The sequence below is a fragment of the Poecile atricapillus genome, chromosome 33 (assembly GCF_030490865.1).
Source record: "Poecile atricapillus isolate bPoeAtr1 chromosome 33, bPoeAtr1.hap1, whole genome shotgun sequence".
Classification (NCBI taxonomy): Eukaryota; Metazoa; Chordata; class Aves; order Passeriformes; family Paridae; genus Poecile; species Poecile atricapillus.
In genome coordinates this window covers 2,323,144-2,329,468 of record NC_081281.1, presented here as the reverse complement: position 1 = coordinate 2,329,468, position 6,325 = coordinate 2,323,144, and the positions used below count along the sequence as shown (strand labels likewise).

The 6,325-nt window shown below is 55.6% G+C and overlaps 1 non-coding gene across 1 annotated transcript; it reads right to left on the bottom strand.

The window, feature by feature from the left end:
• Positions 1-5,339: 5,339 nt before the first annotated feature.
• Positions 5,340-5,413, bottom strand: TRNAR-UCU (transfer RNA arginine (anticodon UCU)). Its single transcript has one exon. It is a non-coding gene; the product is annotated as a tRNA-Arg (tRNA).
• Positions 5,414-6,325: the final 912 nt, after the last annotated feature.

The window sequence follows — 6,325 nt, the reverse complement described above, 5'->3', positions numbered from 1 at the left end:
CAGCCCCGGGACCGCCTCGGGACCGCCCCGGAACAGCCCCGGGACCGCCTCGGGACCGCCCCGGAACAGCCCCGGGACCGCCCCGGGACCACCTCGGAACCGCCCCGGAACAGCCCCGGGACCGCCTCGGGACCGCCCCGGAACAGCCCCGGGACCGCCTCGGGACCGCCCCGGAACAGCCCCGGGACCGCCCCGGAACAGCCCCGGAACGGCCCCGGGGACCGCTCCGGTACCGTCCCAGAACTGCCCCGGGACCGCCCCGGTACCACCCCGGGACCGCCCCGGAACCGCCCCGGAACAGCCTCGGTTCCGTTCCGGTGCCACCCCGGAACATCCCTGGTACCGGCCCGGAGGGTGCGGGATGCAGACGGGGACAGGCACCGCTCCGAGTTTGCTGTTCCCTTTCCCGTCCCCGTGTGCGCTGAGCCCGCTCCGTCCGTCCCCCATGGCACAGAGACCCCATTTCCATCCCCCAGGACAGCACAGAGACCCCATTTCCATCTCCCCAGGACAACACAGACCCCCATTTCCATCACCCAGAGCAGCACAGAGACCCCATTTCCATCACCCAGAGATCCCCATTTCCATCCCCCAGAGCACAGACCCCATTTCCATCACCCAGGGCACAGACCCCCATTTCCATCCCCCAGAGACCCCCATTTCCATCCCCCATGGCACAGACCCCCATTTCCATCACCCAGGACAGCACAGAGACCCCATTTCCATCACCCCAGGACAACACAGACCCCCATTTCCATCACTGCAGAGCACAGACCCCCATTTCCATCACCCAGGGCACAGACCCCCATTTCCATCCCCCAGAGCAGCACAGACCCCCATTTCCATCCCCCAGGACACAGAGACCCCCATTTCCATCCCCCAGAGCACAGACCCCCATTTCCATCACTGCAGAGCACAGAGACCCCCATTTCCATCCCCCAGAGCACAGACCCCCCATTTCCATCCCCCAGGACAACACAGACCCCCATTTCCATCCCCCAGAGCACAGACCCCCCATTTCCATCCCCCAGGGCACAGACCCCCCCATTTCCATCCCCCAGGACACAGAGACCCCCATTTCCATCCCCCAGAGACCCCCATTTCCATCCCCCCAGGACAGCACAGACCCCCATTTCCATCCCCCAGAGACCCCCATTTCCATCCCCCAGAGCACAGAGACCCCCATTTCCATCCCCCATGGCACAGACCCCCATTTCCATCCCCCATGGCACAGACCCCCCCATTTCCATCCCCCAGAGCACAGACCCCCATTTCCATCCCCCAGAGCAGCACAGACCCCTCATTTCCATCCCCCAGAGCACAGACCCCCATTTCCATCCCCCAGGGCACAGACCCTCCATTTCCATCACCCAGAGCACAGAGACCCCATTTCCATCCCCCAGGACAACACAGACCCCCATTTCCATCCCCCATGGCACAGACCCCCCCATTTCCATCCCCCAGAGCACAGACCCCCATTTCCATCACCCCAGAGCACAGAGACCCCATTTCCATCACCCAGAGCACAGACCCCCATTTCCATCCCCCAGAGCAGCACAGACCCCCCCATTTCCATCCCCCCAGAGCACAGACCCCATTTCCATCCCCCCAGAGCACAGACCCCCATTTCCATCCCCCATGGCACAGACCCCCATTTCCATCCCCCAGGGCACAGACCCCCCATTTCCATCCCCCAGAGACCCCCATTTCCATCCCCCAGAGCACAGACCCCCATTTCCATCCCCCAGAGCACAGAGACCCCCATTTCCATCACCCAGGACAGCACAGACCCCCCATTTCCATCCCCCAGAGCAGCACAGACCCCCATTTCCATCCCCCAGGGCACAGACCCCCATTTCCATCACCCAGACCCCCCATTTCCATCCCCCAGGGCACAGACCCCCATTTCCATCACCCAGACCCCCCATTTCCATCCCCCAGGGCACAGACCCCCATTTCCATCACCCAGACCCCCCATTTCCATCACCCCAGGGCACCACAGACCCCCCATTTCCATCACCCAGAGACCCCCATTTCCATCCCCCAGGGCACAGACCCCCATTTCCATCCCCCAGAGACCCCCATTTCCATCCCCCAGAGCAGCACAGACCCCCCATTTCCATCCCCCAGAGCACAGACCCCCCATTTCCATCACCCAGGACAGCACAGACCCCCATTTCCATCCCCCAGAGCAGCACAGACCCCCATTTCCGTCCCCCAGAGACCCCCATTTCCATCCCCCAGGAGGGCAGTGGAGACCCCTTTCCATCACCCCATACAGGGGAAACCCCCTCCTCCATTCCCCAAGCTCCAGAGACTCCCCCACCTTCACTCCCCATACTTTGGAGACCCCCAAATCCAAGAGAGACCCCCCAGGACACCAAAGCCCCCCACCCTGCTCGTGTTTTTGCTGCCCCAGGGCAGGTGCAGCCCCACCCTCGGCCTCCCTGGAGCTCCTGGCGTTGGCACAGATCCCCCAGCACAGGCATTAAATGAACAATCAGCCAGAAATGGTGAATTTATTTCGAGATAAACCCGAACCCCAAACCCTGGGAGCTCCTGCAGGCACCACATCCATGCTGACTTTGGGAAGCCTTGAGTGGGGAGAGCAGGGAGGAGGATCAGGGGTTAAAAATTCCTCAAGGATCAGGGACACAGAGCCCCAAATTGTCCCCTCATGTCACTGCCCTGGCCCTGTTTGGGGTGGGTGATGAACGAGGTGTCCAACCTGCTGGACTTTATCACCCATGGGGCAGGAGGAACAGTCCAGAGCCCCTGGGAAAGGAGATTCCAGGGGAGCATTCCAACATTTTTGTTGGTTTTAGGGATGGCATGGGAACATTCCAGAGGTTTTTTTGGTTTTTAGGGATGCCAGGGGGGTCATTCCAAGAGTTTTTGTTGGTTCTAGGATTGTCAATCAAGCATTTCATTGTTTTTGTTTGGTTTGGTGTTGCCAGGGGAACATTCAACTATTTTTTATCAGTTCTAGGGTTGCCAGGGGAATGTTCCACTGTTTTTTATCAGTTCTAGGGTTGCCAGGGGAATGTTCCAGTGTTTTTTATCAGTTCTAGGGTTGCCAGGGGAATGTTCCACTGTTTTTTATCAGTTCTAGGGTTGCCAGGGGATCATTCCACTGTTTCTGTTCCTTCTGGGCTTGCCAGGGAAGAATTCCACCATTTTTGGTGGTTCTAGGCTTGCCAGGGGAGTGTTTTGTCAGTTCTAGGGTTGCCAATCAATCCACTCTTTCTGTTGGTTCTAGGATTGCCAGGAGAGAATTCCATTATTTTGTTGGTTCTAGGACTGCCATGAAAGCATTCCAATATTTTCATTGGTTCTAGGGTTACCAGGGACAATTCCCTGTATTTGTTGGTAATGTTTGGGCATCTCAGAGACAAATTCTGCCCCTCCAGATGGGGATTCATCCCTGGGAGCCTGAAGCTGCCTGAGGTCTGGAGGGATAAATGTAAGATTCCATGGAAGCTCCCTCTTCAGTATTTGGCACCCCAAACATCCTTTTTGTTGGGAATTTGGATTTTTCTGGGGCAGAAAGCAAAGTTTTCCTGATTCTGGTGGGGAGTGTGGGATAATTAGCAGGGAATTGCTTTTGAACTGTGTTTGCACATGTGGTTATTGCCAAAAACCCAGGTTGGGAACAACATCCTGCAGCAGTGACAGGACAGGTGGAACTCGGGTGTAACTCAGGTGTAACTCAGGTGTAACTCAGTGTTTGTGTTCTGCAGGGAATTAATTCCTCGATTTTCCTCACCTTCCCCAGCACATTTGGCTGATTTTTTTCCTTTCCAAATGAGAATTTCTCTTCTTGCAGGGAGAACAGGAACCCTCACATCTCCTGGGCAGCGCTCCTGAGGGCGACCTGGTGAGGTAAGAGGGGAGCTGAAGGTTTGGGAAGATTATAAAACAGATGGAAGTTCTGGAAAAGCCAAAAATGAGCTCCAGGACCTTCAGCAAAAGAAAGCAAGGGAGACCAAAAGTGCAGCTGAGGGGGATTGGGAGCTCTGTGTCCTCCTCACATGGGTGAGGTGATGAACAGAGCTCCTCCCACACAGGCAGTGACAACTCTGGTGCCTGAATTTGGGGGGTCACAGGGGTCTCCTGCCCTGGCACAGCGTGTCCCTGAACCTGTGGCACTCTGGGGTTCTCAGCAGAACACCAAGGACCTGCTCCTGAGCCCTTCCACACTCATCTTTAGGGAAGAGGAGCTCCAACCCTTCCCAGAGGAGCCAAGCTGGAATCGCAGTTTTATTGCTGCCCATCCCAAAATGCAAATGAAGATATTTCATTCTCCATTTGCTGAAGGCAGAAGTGATCTCTGCACAATCTGCCCTTTCTCCCCTCATTCCTACCAAACTTTCCTTTGGGTGTGTCCCACTTGCTGCCCACATATTTTCTCTTTTTCTCCATAATCTTCTGGCCCTTTCCCCCTGGATGTGATGGAAATGACAATTTTGCCATGATGAACACGGGGGCAGAACTTCCAGCACCAGCAGGGCCTGGTTTTCCAAACAGGCTGAGCTCCAGCATTTGCACAGACACCACAAGAAGAAAAATAAGCCAAGGCTAGTGCTGGAGATGGACTGGTTTTCCACTGGAGAGCAGAAATGCAGTTAATGGGAGAGCACCCTGGGATTGGCAGGTGTGCAGAGAGCACGGAGTCATGGAATGGTTTGGGTTGGGAGGGACCTTAAAACTTGTCCTGTCCCACCCCTGCCATGGCAGGGTCACCTTCCCCTATCCCAGGCTGCTCCAAGCCCCGTCCAGCCTGGCCTTGGACACTTCCAGGGATGGGGCATCCATGGAATAATCTATGACAGAGCCTCCCCACCCTCACAAGGAACAATTTCTTCCCAATATCCCATCTAACCCTGCCCTCTGGCAGTTTAAAACCATTTCAGAGTACAAAGATCCAGGTGGGGAGCACTGAGCTACCCAAATTCACCAAGGTGGACACTTAGATCAGAGATCTACACTTCTTTGGCCACACATGAGAAAAGTGACTTCATTTGTGACAGGAAACGCCACCAGAAGGTTCTGAGCCCTACTGGAGAGCACAGAGCTTCCCTTAGGAGGAAGGTATCAAAAATGGGGCAGAAGTGGGGTTAAAACACCTGCTTGGAGGAGATACCAAAGGGAATGAGGGAAGGGGGAGATGATGGAGGAGAAATGCCTGCAGAAGGGAGCACAGGGATGTCACATCCATCAGCCTTGCCGGGAAAATTCATTCCCTCCCCATGCAAACCCTCGGGGGCGTTATAAATGTAATAGATGGGGACCTGGGAGGGGAAATGGCACTAAAATAAAAGAGACACCTGCCTGGAGATCATCTCTGCCGGGACTCGAACCCGGAACCTCTGGATTAGAAGTCCAGCGCGCTCGTCCATTGCGCCACAGAGACCTCACCGTGAGGGGAGCGTCGGCTCCAGAACTGAAAAATCCACAGCGCCGCAGGGTCCGGCACCCACCGACACCTCCCCGGCACAGCAGCACCTCCAGCATCCCCTCCCTGCGCAGGGACACGGCAGGAATAATCCCAGGGATGATCCAGATCTCGCCTGGCAGCGGGGATGCAGCAAAAAGCTGGATGCAGGCTGGTATCCGCCTCTCTGGCAACCTTTCTGCAGCATCCCTGGCGCTCGGCTGCGGGCAGAGCTAAATCCTGGAGCAGAGTTCATCGCTGCATCTCCCTCAGCATCGGCATCACGGCATCCTCCTCGCTGCAGAAGCCAAGGGATAAAGATGAAAGAGGATTTAGCTGAGAGCACTGACAATGGTGAGGGGAGCTCTGCTTGTCGGGGTGAAAAAAGCGCCGAGAACCTGAGGTTTGAGCAGAGAAAAGAAAGGAAAAGCAGCTACTGTGGGTTTCCTTTCAGCAAGCTGTCAATCAGGGGTTTAATGAAGAAACATTGTGCCTCTTCTGTTGGGGAAAAAAAATGGAGACGATGTCAAAACAACAGGAAAGGTCCATTTACAACCACTGACCTATTAACAATTGATCCAACTCTGTCACGGAGTCCTGGCTGGGAATGGGCGCATTTGGAATCCCACAAATTTCAGGCTGCTGTTCACTCCCAAACACGCCATCAATTCCCGTGAAAGGGGAGATCTTAAGTGCAATCCAAGAAGAGGAATTCCCTGACACAGGGAGTTTTTGCCTCAAGGTCAGTGTGACCTGAAGGTCCAACCTCAGGCAGCTCATGTGGGTGGAGAACAGCCCAGAGCAGGAATAAAACAAGAGGAGATTCACCCCCAGTGGAACCAGGGTCAGAACCTCAGAACTGAGGATAAACCCTCTCAAACACACGGGTTT